Here is a 17,769-nt window from a genome sequence, read left to right as displayed (position 1 = left end):
GTCCTGTGTGGGGGGATCTGTCCTGTGTGGGGACTGTCCTGTGTGGGGACAGTCCTGTGTGGGGGTCAGTCTTGTGTGGTTAACTGTCTTGTGGGTGGACTGTCCTGTGTGGGGACTGTCCTGTGTTGGGGGTCTGTCCTGTGTGGGGACTGTCCTATGGGGGGATTGTCCTGTGTGTAGACTGTCCTGTGTGGGGGGGTCTGACCTCTGTGGGGGGGATCTGTCCTGTGTGGGGAGTGTCCTGTGTGGGGACAGTCCTGTGATGGGGTCAGTCCTGTGTGGGGACTGTCCTGTGTGGGGTTGTCCTGTGTGGGGGGATCTGTCCTGTGTGGGGACTGTCCTGTGTGGGGACAGTCCTGTGTGGGGGTCAGTCTTGTGTGGAGGTAGGTCCTGTGTGGGGTAACTGTCTTGTGGGTGGACTGTCCTGTGTTGGGACTGTCCTGTGTTGGGGGTCTGTCCTGTGTGGTGACTGTCCTTTGTGGGGGACTGTCCTGTATGGGGACAGTCCTGTGTGAGGGGACTGACCTGTGAGGGGGCACTGTCCTGTGGGGGGACTGTCCTATGTTGGGACTGTCCTGTATGAGGGGACTGACCTGTGAGGGGGCACTGTCCTGTGTGGGTGTCTGTCCTGTGTGGGGGACTGTCCTGTGTGTGAGGATGGTGTCTGTCCTTTGTGGGGACTGCCCTGTCGGGGGACTGTCCTGTGTCGCGGGGTCTGTCCTGTGTGGGGTAACTGTCCTGTGGGTGGATTGTCCTGTGTGGGGACTGTCCTGTGTGGGGGACTGTCCTGTGAGGGGTGACCATTCTGTGAGGGGGGACTGTCCTGTGTGGACACTATCCTGTGTGGGGGTCTGTCCTGTGTGGGGACTGTCCTGTGATGGGGGACTGTCCTGTGAGGGGTGACCGTCCTGTGATGGGGGACTGTCCTGTGTGGGGACTGTCCTGTGTGGGGGACTGTCCTGTGTGTGGGAATGGTGTCTGTTCTTTGTGGGGACTGCCCTGTCGGGGGACTGTCCTGTGTCGGGGGGTCTGTCCTGTGTGGGGGTCAGTCCTGTGTGGGGGGTCTGTCCTGTGTGGGGTAACTGTCCTGTGGGTGGACTGTCCTGTGTGGGGACTGTCCTGTGTTTGGGACTGTCCTGTGTGGGGACCGTCCTGTGAGGGGGGACTGTCCTGTTTGGGGACTGTCCTGTGTGGGGGGTCTGTCCTGTGTGGGGACGTTCCTGTGTGCGGGTCTGGCCTGTGTGGGGGTCTAGCCTGTGTGGGGGGACTGGACTGTGTGGGGACTGTCCTGTGTGGGGTACTGTCCTGTATGGGGACAGTCCTGTGTGGGGGTCTGTCCTGTGTGGGGGTCTGTCCTGTGTGGGGGACTGTTGTGTGTGGGGGACTGTCCTGTGTGTGGGGATGATGTCTGTCCTTTGTGGGGACTGTCCTGTGTGGGGGACTGTCCTGCGTGTGGGGATGGTGTCTGTCCTTTGTGGGGACTGCCCTGTCGGGGGACTGTCCTGTGTCGGGGGGTCTGTCCTGTGTGGGGTAACTATCCTGTGGGTGGACTGTCCTGTGTGGGGACTGTCCTGTGTGGGGGTCAGTCCTGTGTGGGGACTGTCCTGTGTGGGGGTCTGTCCTGTGTGTGGGGATGGTGTCTGTCCTTTGTGGGGACTGTCCTGTGTGGGGTACTGTCCTGTGTGGGAGACTGTCCTGTGTGTGGGGATGGTGTCTGTCCTTTGTGGGGACTGTCCTGTGTGGGGGACTGTCCTGTGTGTGGGGATGGTGTCTGTCCTGTGTGGGGACTGTCCTGTGTGAGGGACTGACCTGTGTGGGGACTGTCCTGTGTGGGGGTCTGTCCTGTGTGGGGGCTGTCCTGTGTGAGGGACTGACCTGTGTGGGGACTGTCCTGTGTGGGGGTCTGTCCTGTGTGGGGGACTGTCGTGTGTGGGGGACTGTCGTGTGTGGGGGACTGTCCTGTGTGTGGGGATGGTGTCTGTCCTTTGTGGGGACTGCCCTGTTGGGAGACTGTTTTGTGTCGGGGGGCCTGTCCTGTGTGGGGTAACTGTCCTGTGGGTGGACTGTCCTGTGTGGGGACTGTCCTGTGTGGGGGTCTGTCCTGTGTGGGGACCTGTCCTGGGGGGGGACTGTCCTGTGTGGACACTGTCCTGTGTGGGGGTCTGTCCTGTGTGGGGACTGTCCTGTGTGGGGGACTGTCCTGTGAGGGGTGACCGTTCTGTGAGGGAGGACTGTCCTGTGTGGGGACTGTCCTGTGTGGGGGTCTGTCCTGTGTGGGGGTCTGTCCTGTGTGGGGACTGTCCTGTGTGGGGTTGTCCTGTGTGGGGGGATCTGTCCTGTGTGGGGACAGTCCTGTGTGGGGACAGTCCTGTGTGGGGGTCAGTCTTGTGTGGTTAACTGTCTTGTGGGTGGACTGTCCTGTGTGGGGACTGTCCAGTGTTGGGGGTCTGTCCTGTGTGGGGACTGTCCTATGGGGGGACTGAACTGTGTGTAGACTGTCCTGTGTGGGGGGGTCTGACCTCTGTGGGGGGATCTGTCCTGTGTGGGGACTGTCCTGTGTGGGGACAGTCCTGTGTTGGGGTCAGAACTGTGGGTGGACTGTCCTGTGTTGGGACTGTCCTGTGTTGGGGGTCTGTCCTGTGTGGGGACTGTCCTTTGTGGGGGACTGTCCTGTATGGGGACAGTCCTGTGTGAGGGGACTGACCTGTGAGGGGGCACTGTCCTGTGGGGGGACTGTCCTATGTTGGGACTGTCCTGTATGAGGGGACTGACCTGTGAGGGGGCACTGTCCTGTGTGGGGGTCTGTCCTGTGTGGGGAGAATGTCCTGTGGGGAGTCTGTCCAGTGTGGGCACTGTCCTGTGTAGGGACTGTCCTGTGTGAGGGGACTGACCTGTGTGGGGACTGTCCTGTGTTGGGGTCTGTCCTGTGTGGGGGACTGTCATGTGTGGGGGACTGTCCTGTGTGTGGGGATGGTGTCTGTCCTTTGTGGGGACTGCCCTGTCGGGGGACTGTCCTGTGTCGGGGGGTCTGTCCTGTGTGGGGTAACTGTCCTGTGGGTGGATTGTCCTGTGTGGGGACTGTCCTGTGTGGGGGTCTGTCCTGTGTGGGGACTGTCCTGTATGGGGGTCTGAGCTGTGGGGGGACTGTCCTGTGTGGAGACTGTCCTGTGTGGAGACTGTCCTGTGTCGGGGGGTCTGTCCTGTGTGGGGACTGTCCTGTGTGGGGGACTGTCCTGTGAGGGGTGACCGTTCTGTGAGGGGGGACTGTCCTGTGTGGGGACTGTCCTGTGTGGGGGTCTGTCCTGTGTGGGGGACTGTTGTGTGTGGGGGACTGTCCTGTGTGTGGGGATGGTGTCTGTCCTTAGTGGGGACTGTCCTGTGTGGGGGACTGTCCTGTGTGGGGGACTGTCCTGTGTGTGGGGATGTTGTCTGTCCTGTGTGGGGGACTGTCCTGTGTGGGGACTGTCCTGTGTGAGGGCCTGACCTGTGTGGGGACTGTCCTGTGTGGGCACTGTCCTGTGTAGGGACTGTCCTGTGTGAGGGGACTGACCTGTGTGGGGACTGTCCTGTGTGGGGGTCTGTCCTGTGTGGGGGACTGTCATGTGTGGGGGACTGTCCTGTGTGTGGGGATGGTGTCTGTCCTTTGTGGGGACTGCCCTGTTGGGAGACTGTTTTGTGTCGGGGGGTCTGTCCTGTGTGGGGTAACTGTCCTGTGGGTGGACTGTCCTGTGTGGGGACTATCCTGTGTGGGGACTGTCCTATGAGGGGGGACTGTCCTGTTTGGGGACTGTCCTGTGTGGGGTGTCTGTCCTGTGTGGGGACGGTCCTGTGTGCGGGTCTGGCCTGTGTGAGGGTCTAGCCTGTGTGGGGGGACTGTCCTGTGTGGGGGGACTGTCCTGTGTGGGGTAAGTCCTGTGTTGGGGTCTGTCCTGTGTTGGGGTCTGTCCTGTGTGGGGGTCTGTCGTGTGTGGGGGACTGTCCTGTGTGTGGGGATGGTGTCTGTCCTTTGTGGGGACTGTCCTGTGTGGGGGACTGTCCTGTGTGTGGGGATGGTGTCTGTCCTTTGTGGGGACTGTCCTGTGTGGGGGACTGTCCTGTGTGTGGGGATGGTGTCTGTCCTGTGTGTGGACTGTCCTGTGTGAGGGACTGACCTGTGTGGGGACTGTCCTGTGTGGGGGTCTGTCCTGTGTGGGGGACTGTCGTGTGTGGGGGACTGTCCTGTGTGGGGACTGTCGTGTGTGGGGGACTGTCCTGTGTGGGGGACTGTCCTGTGTGTGGGGATGGTGACTGTCCTTTGTGGGAACTGCCCTGTCAGGGGACTGTCCTGTGTCGGAGGGTCTGTCCTGTGTGGGGACTGTCCTGTGTGGGGGACTGTCCTGTTTGGGGGACTGTCCTGTTTGGGGACTGTCCTGTGTGGGGTGTCTGTCCTGTGTGGGGACGGTCCTGTGTGCGGGTCTGGCCTGTGTGAGGGTCTAGCCTGTGTGGGGGGACTGTCCTGTGTGGGGGGACTGTCCTGTGTGGGGTAAGTCCTGTGTTGGGGTCTGTCCTGTGTGGGGGTCTGTCCTGTGTGGGGGTCTGTCGTGTGTGGGGGACTGTCCTGTGTGTGGGGATGGTGTCTGTCCTTTGTGGGGACTGTCCTGTGTGGGGGACTGTCCTGTGTGTGGGGATGGTGTCTGTCCTTTGTGGGGACTGTCCTGTGTGGGGGACTGTCCTGTGTGTGGGGATGGTGTCTGTCCTGTGTGTGGACTGTCCTGTGTGAGGGACTGACCTGTGTGGGGACTGTCCTGTGTGGGGGTCTGTCCTGTGTGGGGGACTGTCGTGTGTGGGGGACTGTCCTGTGTGGGGACTGTCGTGTGTGGGGGACTGTCCTGTGTGGGGGAATGTCCTGTGTGTGGGGATGGTGACTGTCCTTTGTGGGAACTGCCCTGTCAGGGGACTGTCCTGTGTCGGAGGGTCTGTCCTGTGTGGGGACTGTCCTGTGTGGGGGACTGTCCTGTTTGGGGGACTGTCCTGTGTGTGGGGATGGTGTCTGTCCTGTGTGTGGACTGTCCTGTGTGAGGGACTGACCTGTGTGGGGACTGTCCTGTGTGGGGGACTGTCCTGTGTGGGGGACTGTCGTGTGTGGGGCACTGTCCTGTGTGTGGGGATGGTGTCTGTCCTTTGTGGGGACTGCCCTGTCGGGGGACTGTCCTGAGTGGGGGGACTGTCCTGTGTGGGGACTGTCCTGTGTGGGGGGTCTGTCCAGTGTGGGGACTGTTCTGTGTGGGGGTCTGTTCCGTGTGGGGGGACTGTCCTGTGGGGGACCTGTCTTTTGGGGGACTGTCCTGTGTGGGGACTGTCCTGTGTGAGGGGACTGTCCTGTGGGGGGACTGTTTTGTGTCGGGGTGTCTGTCCTGTGTGGGGTAACTGTCCTGTGAGTGGACTGTCCTGTGTGGACACTGTCCTGTGTGGGGGTCTGTCCTGTGTGGGGACTGTCCTGTGTGGGGGTCTGTCCTGGGGGGGGACTGTCCTGTGTGGACACTGTCCTGTGTGGGGGTCTGTCCTGTGTGGGGACTGTCCTGTGTGGGGGACTGTCCTGTGAGGGGTGACCGTTCTGTGAGGGGGGACTGTCCTGTGTGGGGACTGTCCTGTGTGGGGGTCTGTCCTGTGTGGGGACTGTCCTGTGTGGGGGACTGTCCTGTGAGGGGTGACCGTCCTGTGATGGGGGACTGTCCTGTGTGTGGACTGTCATGTGTGGGGGACTGTCCTGTGTGAGGGGATGGTGTCTGTTCTTTGTGGGGACTGCCCTGTCGGGGGACTGTCCTGTGTCGGGGGGTCTGTCCTGTGTGGGGGTCAGTCCTGTGTGGGGGGTCTGTCCTGTGTGGGGTAACTGTCCTGTGGGTGGACTGTCCTGTGTGGGGACTATCCTGTGTGGGGACTGTCCTATGAGGGGGGACTGTCCTGTTTGGGGACTGTCCTGTGTGGGGGGTCTGTCCTGTGTGGGGACGGTCCTGTGTGCGGGTCTGGCCTGTGTGGGGGTCTAGCCTGTGTGGGGGGACTGGACTGTGTGGGGACTGTCCTGTGTGGGGTACTGTCCTGTATGGGGACAGTCCTGTGTTGGGGTCTGTCCTGTGTGGGGGTCTGTCCTGTGTGGGGGACTGTCGTGTGTGGGGGACTGTCCTGTGTGTGGGGATGGTGTCTGTCCTTTGTGGGAACTGTCCTGTGTGGTGGACTGTCCTGTGTGGGGGACTGTCCTGTGTGTGGGGATGGTGTCTGTCCTGTGTGGGGACTGTCCTGTGTGAGGGACTGACCTGTGTGAGGGACTGACCTGTGTGGGGACTGTCCTGTGTGGGGGTCTGTCCTGTGTGGGGGACTGTCCTGTGTGTGGTCTGTCCTGTGTGGGGGGATGGTGACTGTCCTTTGTGGGAACTGCCCTGTCAGGGGACTGTCCTGTGTCGGAGGGTCTGTCCTGTGTGGGGACTGTCCTGTGTGGTGGACTGTCCTGTGTGGGGGACTGTCCTGTGTGTGGGGATGGTGTCTGTCCTGTGTGGGGACTGTCCTGTGTGAGGGACTGACCTGCGTGGGGACTGTCCTGTGTGGGGGTCTGTCCTGTGTGGGGACTGTCCTGTGTGGGGGACTGTCCTGTGAGGGGTGACCGTCCTGTGATGGGGGACTGTCCTGTGTGTGGACTGTCATGTGTGGGGGACTGTCCTGTGTGAGGGGATGGTGTCTGTTCTTTGTGGGGACTGCCCTGTCGGGGGACTGTCCTGTGTCGGGGGGTCTGTCCTGTGTGGGGGTCAGTCCTGTGTGGGGGGTCTGTCCTGTGTGGGGTAACTGTCCTGTGGGTGGACTGTCCTGTGTGGGGACTATCCTGTGTGGGGACTGTCCTATGAGGGGGGACTGTCCTGTTTGGGGACTGTCCTGTGTGGGGGGTCTGTCCTGTGTGGGGACGGTCCTGTGTGCGGGTCTGGCCTGTGTGGGGGTCTAGCCTGTGTGGGGGGACTGGACTGTGTGGGGACTGTCCTGTGTGGGGTACTGTCCTGTATGGGGACAGTCCTGTGTTGGGGTCTGTCCTGTGTGGGGGTCTGTCCTGTGTGGGGGACTGTCGTGTGTGGGGGACTGTCCTGTGTGTGGGGATGGTGTCTGTCCTTTGTGGGAACTGTCCTGTGTGGTGGACTGTCCTGTGTGGGGGACTGTCCTGTGTGTGGGGATGGTGTCTGTCCTGTGTGGGGACTGTCCTGTGTGAGGGACTGACCTGTGTGAGGGACTGACCTGTGTGGGGACTGTCCTGTGTGGGGGTCTGTCCTGTGTGGGGGACTGTCCTGTGTGTGGTCTGTCCTGTGTGGGGGGATGGTGACTGTCCTTTGTGGGAACTGCCCTGTCAGGGGACTGTCCTGTGTCGGAGGGTCTGTCCTGTGTGGGGACTGTCCTGTGTGGTGGACTGTCCTGTGTGGGGGACTGTCCTGTGTGTGGGGATGGTGTCTGTCCTGTGTGGGGACTGTCCTGTGTGAGGGACTGACCTGCGTGGGGACTGTCCTGTGTGGGGGTCTGTCCTGTGTGGGGACTGTCCTGTGTGAGGGACTGACCTGTGTGGGGACTGTCCTGTGTGGGGGTCTGTCCTGTGTGGGGGACTGTCCTGTGTGGGGGTCTGTCCTGTGTGGGGGGATGGTGACTGTCCTTTGTGGGAACTGCCCTGTCAGGGGACTGTCCTGTGTCGGAGGGTCTGTCCTGTGTGGGGACTGTCCTGTGTGGGGGACTGTCGTGTGTGGGGGACTGTCCTGTGCGTGGGGATGGTGTCTGTCCTTTGTGGGGACTGCCCTGTTGGGGGACTGTCCTGAGTGGGGGGACTGTCCTGTGTGGGGACTGTCCTGTGTGGGGGGTCTGTCCAGTGTGGGGACTGTTCTGTGTGGGGGTCTGTTCCGTGTGGGGGGACTGTCCTGTGGGGGGTCTGTCATTTGTGGGGACTGTCCTGTGTGGGGACTGTCCTGTGTGAGGGGACTGTCCTGTGGGGGGACTGTCCTGTATGGAGGGACTGTCCTGTGTTGGGGCCTGTCCTGTGTGGGGGGACCGTCCTGTGTGGGGGGACCGTCCTGTGCGGGGTCTGTCCTGTGTGGGGACTGTCCTGTGTGGGGGGCAGTCCTGTGTGAGGGACTGGCCTTTGTGGGGGTCTGTTCTGTGTGGGGAACTGTCCTGTGTGGGGGTACTGTCCTGTATGGGGACTGTCCTGTGTGGGGGACTGTCCTGTGTGGGGTCTGTCCTGTGTGGGGATTGTCCTGTGTGAGGGTCTGTCCTGTGTGAGGGTCTGTCCTGTGTGATGGACTATCCTGTGGGAGGTCTATTCTATGTGGGGTCTGGCCTTGTGGGGGGTCTGGCCTGTGTGGGGGACTGGCCTGTGTGGGGGGACTGTCCTGTGTGGGGGGTCTGTCCTGTGTGAGGGTCTGTCCTGTGTGGGTCTCTGTCCTATGTGAGGGTCTGTCCTGTGTGATGGACTGTCCTGTGGGTGGTCTGTCCTATGTGGGGTCTGGCCTTGTGGGAGGTCTGGCATGTGGGGGGACTGGCCTGTGTGGGGGTCTCTGTTGTGTGAGGGGTCTGTCCTGTGTGGGGGTCTGTCCTTGGTGGGGACTGTCCTGTGTGGGTGGTCTGACCTGTGTGGGGGTCTGGCCTGTGTTGGGGTCTGGCCTGTGTGGGGGGACTGTCCTGTGGGGGGTTTGTCATTTGTGGGGGTCTGTCCTGTGTTGGGGTCTGTCCTGTGTGGGGGACTGTCCTGTGTGGGTGTCTGTCCTGTGTATGGACTGTCCTGTGTGGGAGTCTGGCCTGTGTTGGGGGTCAGTCCTGTGTGGGGGTCTGGCCTGTATGGGGGGACTGTCCTGTGTGGGGGGTCTGTCCTGTGTGAGGGTCTGTCCTGTGTGGGTCTCTGTCCTATGTGAGGGTCTGTCCTGTGTGATGGACTGTCCTGTGGGTGGTCTGTCCTATGTGGGGTCTGGCCTTGTGGGAGGTCTGGCATGTGGGGGGACTGGCCTGTGTGGGGGTCTCTCTTGTGTGAGGGGTCTGTCCTGTGTGGGGGTCTGTCCTGGGTGGGGGGACTGTCCTGTGGGGGGACTGTCCTGTGTGGGGACTGTCCTGTGGGGGGACTGTCCTGTGTGTGGTTATCCCGTGTGTGTGCACATTGAGGGCGGCATGCGGAGGTCTCTCCTGTGTGTGGTACTATCCTGTGGAGGGGTGTCCTGTGTGTGGTACTATCCTGTGGAGGGGTGTCCTGTGTGTGGTACTATCCTGTGGAGGTCTCTCCTGTGTGTGGTACTATCCTGTGGAGGGGTGTCCTGTGTGTGGTACTATCCTGTGGAGGGGTGTCCTGTGTGTGGTACTATCCTGTGGAGGTCTCTCCTGTGTGTGGTACTATCCTGTGGAGGGGTGTCCTGTGTGTGGTACTATCCTGTGGAGGTCTCTCCTGTGTGTGGTACTATCCTGTGGAGGGGTGTCCTGTGTGTGGTACTATCCTGTGGAGGTCTCTCCTGTGTGTGGTACTATCCTGTGGAGGTCTCTCCTGTGTGTGGTACTATCCTGTGGAGGGGTGTCCTGTGAGGCTACGATTCCCACTGTTACATTTCAGGGAATAACAAAGTTTAAATGGTGCCATCCCTCAGGCGATGTTCCCCTCAATGTGGGTCCCCAGAATAGATCCCTGCCGAACTGAATTTCTCAAACTGACAAAACTTTTTTTTCGAAAACCGTGTGAATATGGTACCGGCTACCTCCAAACATCTCGCGAAACTCCCGTTTGGTTCTTTTTCACGTTTGCCCTGTATTTTATATTGTTCAACTCTCGCTGAGTGAAGCAGTCGCTCCTCTGCCGATAAACTGGCGATGCGGTCAATATGTTTGAAATCTACTTCCCGAATTTACTCTTCTCATGCTGGGATAAAATACATCTCTAATCCTCTTCATCCAAATCTCCCACACCAGTCACCCTCCATTCGTCAATAATTCACGGAACGCAGATCATTAACTCAATCTGACGCTTGCTTTCATTTGATTTCATGTTGAAATGTTGATGGCGATTTATTTTTAAATAGTGAGAAGATAGCCCGAACCTTCGAATGCCTGAGAGCTGGGGATACGAGAGTTTAAATTATCAACCTCTTAGATTAATTTTCAAACCGGATAATCGCTTCCCAGTGTCTCAGTGGAAGGCCAGGGTGTACGTCTGATTGCATTCTAGAAACTGTTATCTTTCAAAATAAAATGATTGAGAAGCTGTCATTAAGCGAATGTGGAAGTTCGATATTGTGTTTGTCAGAAATCAAGTCCAGCAGCATCGCGGGCTCTTTAAATCACAAAATCCACTCCCACCCCCCACCCCCCACCTCCCCCCAACCCCGCCAAAGGTACACACCCACATCAATTCCCCAAGAGCTTTTAACAATGGGAGACATCGGCACCATAACCCGAGCTTCAGCAGTGAATGCAGTGGCCTTCACGAAGGAGAAGATGCTTGGGAAGTTGAAAAATGTGGAGGCGGATAATTCACCAGGACTGGATGGACTTCACCCCGAAGTTCAGTAGGACATAGTTGAGGAGATTGCAGAGGAAATTGGTTGTGATCTTTCAGGAATCACTGGAGTCAGCGAGGGTCCGAGAGGACTGGAAAATGTGTAACGTAATATTCCTGTTTAAGAAGGAAAGGAGGCAGAAGACAGGAAACTATCAGCCTGTTGACTTGGCCTCAGTCATTGGTAAGGTTTTAGGCTCCATTATTAAGGACGAGATTGCAGAATACTTGGTAAAGTAGCATGGTAAAAGTCAGTATGGCTTAATAAGGGGGAGGTCAAGCCTGACATATCTGTTGGAATTCTTTAGGAAATAAGGAACAAGTTAGACAAAGAAGAGCCAGTGGGCATGATCTATTTGGATTTCCAAGAAGCCTTTGACGAGGTGCCCCACAAGAGGCTACTAAGTAAGTGCCTATAGTACATGGGGCAAAGTACTGGCATGGATAGAGGATTGGCTGACTGGCAGAAGGCAGAGAGCAGGGATCTAGTGGCCTTTTCAGGCAGCTAGTGGCTAGTGGATTTCTGCAGGGGTCTGTTGGGACCAGTTTTGATACTACCACAGCTATTCATGTTATACATTGTCCAGATAATTAAAGTAATGGGGGCATTGTTGTTAAGTCTGCAGGTGACACAAAGATATGTTGAGGGATGATTAATGTTGAGAAAGTGGGAAGTCTACAGAAGGACAGGTTAGGAGAATGGGTGAAGAAGTGACAGATGGAATACAATGTGGGGAAGTGAGAGTTCATACATTTTGGTTGGAAGAATAGAGAGATAGACTATTTTCTAAATGTAGAAAGCTTCAGAAATCAGAGTGCAAAAGAACTTGGGAATACTGGCTCAGGAATTTTTAAAAGATTAACATGTAGGTTCAGTTGACTGTTGGGAAGGCAAACCTAATAGAAATATACAGCACAGAAGCAGACCCTTCAGTACAACTCCTCCATGCCAACCAGATATCCTACATAAATCTAGTCCATTTGCCAGCATTTGGCCCATGTACCTCTAAATTCTTTCTATTCATATATCCATCCAGCTACCTTTTCAATGTTGTAATTATACCAACATACGCCACTTCCTCTGGCAGCTCAGTCATACTTGCACCACCCTCTGCCCCTTAGGACCATTTTAAATCTTTCTCCACTCACCTTAAACCTATGCTGCCTAGTTTTGGACTCCCCCACCCTGGGGCATAGAGCTTGTCTATTTAACCTATCCATGAACCCCATGATTTTATAAACCTCTGTAAGGTCACTCCTCAACCTCCAATGCTCCAGAGATAATTGCCCCAGTCAATTTGGCCTCTCCCTATAGATCAAACCCTCTAACCCTGGCAACATCATTGTAAATCTTTTCTGAACTCTTTCAAGGTTCACAACGTCCTTCCTATAGCAGGGAGACCAGAATTGCACACAGTATTCCAATAGTAGCTTACCCAATGTCCTGTACAACTGCAACATGACCTCCCAACTCCTATTCTCAATGCACTGACTGACAAAGGCAAGCATACATTGTTAGCGTTCAGTACAAGAGGGCTAGGAAACAATAGATGAGGGCTAGAAAGCAAGAGATGAGGTCTACTGCTGGGGGTCTACAATGTTCTGGTCAGGCCCCATTTGGAATACTGTGATCAGTTCTGGTCCCTGTATCTATGGTGAGATGTGCTAGCATTGGACAGGATTTACAAGAATGATCATGGGGATGAGGAGCTTGTCATATCAGGACTGGTTGAGGACTCTGATGGAATTTAAATAGATGAGGAGGGATTTCATCGAAACTTACAGAATACTGAGAAGCCTGTATGTTTCTGCTTTATGGTTGGGGTGGCATGGTGGCTCAGTGGTTAGCACTGCTGCCTCATAGTGCCAGGGTCCCAGGTTCAATTCCAGCCCCGGGTGACTATCTGTGTGGAGTTTGCACATTCTCCCCCTGTTTCTATGGGTTTCCTTTGGGTGCTCTGGTTTCCTCCCACAGTCCAAAGATGTGCTGGTCAGGTGAATTGGCCATACTAAATTGCCCATAGTGTTAGGTGCACTAGTCAGAGGGAAATGGATCTGGTTGGGTTACTCTTCGGAGGGTTGGTGTGGACTGGATGAGCCGAAGGGCCTGTTTCCACACTGCAGGGAATCTAAAATTTCCACCACTAGGAGAGATTTGGATGAAGGGACACAGGCTCAAGATGAAGGCACGACCCTTTAGAACTGAGATCAGGAGGAATTTCTTCAGTCAGTGAATGAATGATGAGTCCATGGAACTTATTGCCACAGAGAGCTGAGAAGGCCAACTTATTGAGTGTATTTAAGAAATAGATAGGTTCTTGATTAATAAGGGGATCAAGGATTGCTGGGAGAAGGCAGGATAATGGGGTTGAGAAACATACCAACCATAACAGAATGGCAGAGCAGACTCAATGTGCTGAATGGCTCAATGCTACTCGGATATCTTATGGTCCACTTCACTGCCTTTCATCCCCCAGTGACACGGGGTCAAGAGAACCCACTCCCAGACCTGCCATCTGTACAGAAGTGATAAAGTGAGAAATGTGCCTCTTAGAAATTCCGCCTCAAAATGGTCTCATACTTCGATGCGAAAAGTGGTGGTATAATGCAAAGGCAAATGCTTCAGTCCCAATTATTATTACAAGTTAGAAGGGGAGATGCCATCTTCTGTGTCTGGCTGTAATACATATTACACAGACAAACAGACATGCCATTCCTGTTTTGAATATCAAATATCTGATTCTTATTGTGGAAAACACATTATTGCGTTCGATACATATAGTATCGGCGTGTGAAGTAGACAGTACGCTAGTATGTCGCTCATAGAAGGCCAGATGCAGAGGGCATGGCTGAAACTTGCCTCAAACAGCACACGCCGGACACATAGTCGTGCCTACGCCGTATAGAAGGGTGAGGTTGTTTGGGTAGTTTTATATATAATCCAAGCGGATTATTGTTGCATTGTGAGGACATCTTCAGCATGGAAAGTATGTGAACACAATATATGGTGAAGACAGGTTTCAGGAACTAGAAGAGTACGGGACGCACACGCAGATCAGTTCATAGGCTCCGAAATCTGAACAGAACCGCGCCCATTTCAAGCACTTTTATAAAAGGCACATACTAAGTGGCGTTATAATTGCAGAAGCTGTTGAAAAGAATATAAGGATGTGTGTTCTTTGCACGTATATTTATGTATTTATACATGTTTATGTAGCTTAATACATTTTAAATTATCGTTAGTGTTCAGAAGCAGATGGGGCTCGCTCTCTGTTAATGATCGGGTTCTGAAATATCAGAAATCCCGCGAAGTCCATGCCAACCCCCGTCATGTTTATATTTTATCTCCAGTCTACGGAAACTGTTTCTCTTCCTGGGGCTGATATAAAAGGTGATGACAGTTTGTAACTACATTTGATATAATTATTGTTTATTACTCGATGTAGAGAGAGGTTTCATGTAGGTGAAATGTATGCATATTGTGTACTTAACTCAAAGTGAGCGGGATCCACTCTCATTAGTACTTACATCCCTTTGTATTTATTTGGCTTCAATGTCATTCAGGTTTAACTTGTATCCCACTCATCACTTTGGTGGAAATAATTAAGGCTACTCGACAGGAGATTAATTTCGCATAAAGAGACTCCTTAAAAATTAAAATGTCAGCTCTTAACGATTTCTTTTAAATCATACCCGTGCGTACATTTCTGAAATTAACCACGGAATCACGACGTCTATCAACGTTACCCTGAGAGGTTGCTGGAGCATTGAGTTCCTGCTCAATCTTCCTTTCTTTTCATGAATAGGCATTTGGAAATTAAAAACTGCTCGTCATTACACACGACCTGCTATAATAGAGTTTTTTTTATCACATTTGCTCCATTAAAATGTTGCATTTTATAATTATCCGTCAGCAAGCTGCACCAAGCAGGCGTTTGCCAGAAAGATGAAATTGGAGTCAGAAGTGCGTTAGAGCTCGGTGATTTATGCAATTTATTTAGGACGCTGCTTTGCCAGTTACCATCAGATTAAATGGTTACTTACTTGCAAATAGCCCCTGGGGAGTTGAAATGCTCGGAAGAAAACAGATTAAAGTTTGCATTCAAACAGAAATTGAATTCAAAGGTAATCAATAGCATAATGGGACAGTAAATGCAGCCTGCTGCCTGAAATGAAATTACCATATTTTTAATCTTAATTTTCCACTCTGTTTATCTGACACCGTCGATGCGAAATACAAACAGATAATGACATAGCATGTTATTGACACTTCTGTCGTCTCGGGACGGAGGCTTTCAGTGATTAAATTGCCGGGATATTTGATTACTTTGCGCTGGGAGCCGATGATGGTCAAACTGTGGGAGGGACACCAAACACATGGCTTCCGCATGGTCCTGCCGGGTGTCGCTTCATCATCCCATAAAAAGTGCCTGTTTTAACGGTCCGTCATTGTATCCGTTTCAAACAGTTATAATTCATTAGGCGTTTTCTCGTACAGAGTAAAAATATTGACAAAAATATATGTGTTGCTGAAGTCTTTCGTCTTGTACTCAGGACAACTGCAACCCAGTTAGGCACGTCAGTCTGGCTCACCTTGTGGTGGGTGCTCTTGTATGGACTGAAATCATTATTTCAGTCGCCTCGCACTTTGAAGGCGCAAAGAACATGTAGACACACGGCGTCTGTTTCAACTTAACAAAATGGGTTACAGTTATTTGTCAGTGCCAGAGTCAACCTGCATGGTTTAAAATTTAAACAAAATTTGGCAGTTTAACTGAGCAAAATGTAAAATATAGTTCTGAAGAGTGGGCATACCAGACTGGAAACAATAACTGTCTTTTCTGTCTCCACAGATGCTGCCAGACCTGCCTAGTTTATCCATCCTTATTTTTGTTTCTTGTCAGTTAACTGCTCGTCACTAATAATTGGTAACAAACTCTTTGGCAACATCTCTACCAATCCACTGGTTAACCAATTAGCATATCCCTCTCATACTGCATGTGTTAATCTCTTTTTGCATACTGTGTGTAAAAACGTAATGTTTGACAGAGTGTCTTTTTCACTAACACTGTCATTGTTATTTTTGATGTAACCTCACTGAACACACTGGGGAGTATGAATGGTTTTACAGTTATTACTGTACTGTTCCTCTGCCCTGACTTGAATGGTACTGCGGCTCAGTGGTTGGCACTGCTGCCTTACAGCGCCAGGGGCCTGGGTTTGATTCCAGTCTCAGGAACTGTGTGGGTTTCCTCCCACAATCCAAAAGGTGTAAATGTGGGGTAATGGTTCTGGGTGGGTTACTCTTCGGAGGGCTGGTGTGGACTTATTGGGCTGAGGGGCCTGATTCTACATTGTAGGGATTCTAATTCATGCTCTTTCCTTAGTTCTTAAAGTTCCTGTGATTTTAAAAGACGATCAAAATAAGTCGAAAAAGGTCAGAAGTTCCTTTGCTTGCTTCGGGTTTGTTTAAAAATATCTTGTGTGGTTGAAAAATACTTATATATAGTTTAGATATAAACCTGTCTCAAATAGAAAGTGGGTGTATAGCGAGAGCAGTGTGGGCGCCATTCAGTAATCCGCTCGGTTTTTAGGGGCTGTAGGACCTAGAGGTACCCTTTGAAATACACACCGGCTGCTCGTGCCTTTCTCTTTTGTAAATGTAGCAAGGAATCTTCAGAAAATCTAAGAAAATGCACATAATAAATCACTTTCTGAGGAGGATCGTTTTGTTTTTTAAAAAATTGCATTGGATGCTGAAAGTTTAAACCAGATTCCACAAAAAGCGACGTGAAAATTCCGGAGCCGAATCCGAGACACCCCCTTTTACCGTCTACCATCAGCCCACTGCCTGGGGCAGGGCACCCAGGGAACTCGAAACTCCGTTCAGTCCCTAACTGCTGCATAGAACGTTCAGTAGGACTTTATTTTCGGACGTTTCGGTCTCTAATGCTGAAAACTCAAACGTTAGATGGTAGGCTACTGGATGGTCACTGTCAGCTTCTTGAAATGATGCTTCCTGTTCATTACACCTCCTTTCAACTGCTAACAATGAATTTGCTTTGCTGCTATACGAATCGACGCCCATCTCTTCAATCGAATGTGCATTCCATTAAATAGTGTTTATGCTAAGCCATTGTTGTCTTTTGTACTGTGTGTCTAGTGCTCGGAGAAAGGGCTGCTTTTGTGGAGTGGGATTTGGGCTTTCTTCTCACACAGTCTGGCTGAGGACATGTAGGATGTCAGAAATGAAAAGAACTCTTTGAGCTGCTGCATTCTAATCGATTCACTTTCATAGAAGCAGGATGTGACAGATCAGTGTGCACAGTTTATGGGGTAACATTACCCTGGCTCAAGTCTCTCTCTATATTGATGATACAGACACAGAGTGGGCAAAAAAAAAGCAAAAGCAAGACTCAAGTTACTACAGATTTTGGAAAAATACATACGCAGGTCAGACAACAGACAGTAAGGCCGGTGAGGAAGGCTCTATCCTTATCTGTGGGCTTGAAGGTCCAAGTTCAAGTCTTACCGGCTCCAACTATAATAGATAATAGTTGCAATAGGTCAGGATCTGTTCTGAAAGTGTCTAGTTTTTAGAGGTTAGCCTTTTTTTTAATAAGGAATGATTTCGCGTTCAAATTATTTCACTGGCTCTGCCGTAGTTTGATGTAGCCGCTGTAGCTGTGCTAGGCCCACACATAACTACAGTTTTTAATGACATATACAAGACTGCCTAATAATCTTCGTGAGGAAGCATTGATGAATATGGCTGGTTTGTTAAGTGACAATTATCAAAACTATGTGCAGTGCCCAGCCTATTCACAAACTTTAGGATTGTTTTAGCAGCACGTTTCTCTCCTTTTCTTTATTCTTTACTTTCTTGCACCTCCAACAGTACAGTACAAGCATGCTACATTACCCAGGGCAGTGATTCCTGTGAGGCAGTAGACGCCGTAGTCCTGGTTTCAAACCCAGATTAATACAGTAGAAGACCTTAGGAGGCGTTCATTCTGCCCTTTCGCAAGCCATCCCTGCAGTTTCATGTTCGGTATCATGAGCCATGGTCAAACAGAGGAGCCAGTAAATGGTCATTGTGGAGGATCGTTCAGAAGGAGGGCCTGCACTTCCTTGGAACACACAGGAGGTCAAAAGGAAATCACCTTAAATGTTTATTTCTCTTTGCTCATTGAATTTTAAAAATGGGAAGAATATAGGAAAAATCAACAGTGGACCTGCCG

Source organism: Chiloscyllium punctatum, chromosome 9 (assembly GCF_047496795.1).
Source record: "Chiloscyllium punctatum isolate Juve2018m chromosome 9, sChiPun1.3, whole genome shotgun sequence".
Classification (NCBI taxonomy): domain Eukaryota; kingdom Metazoa; phylum Chordata; class Chondrichthyes; order Orectolobiformes; family Hemiscylliidae; genus Chiloscyllium; species Chiloscyllium punctatum.
This window is presented reverse-complemented; position numbering follows the sequence as displayed.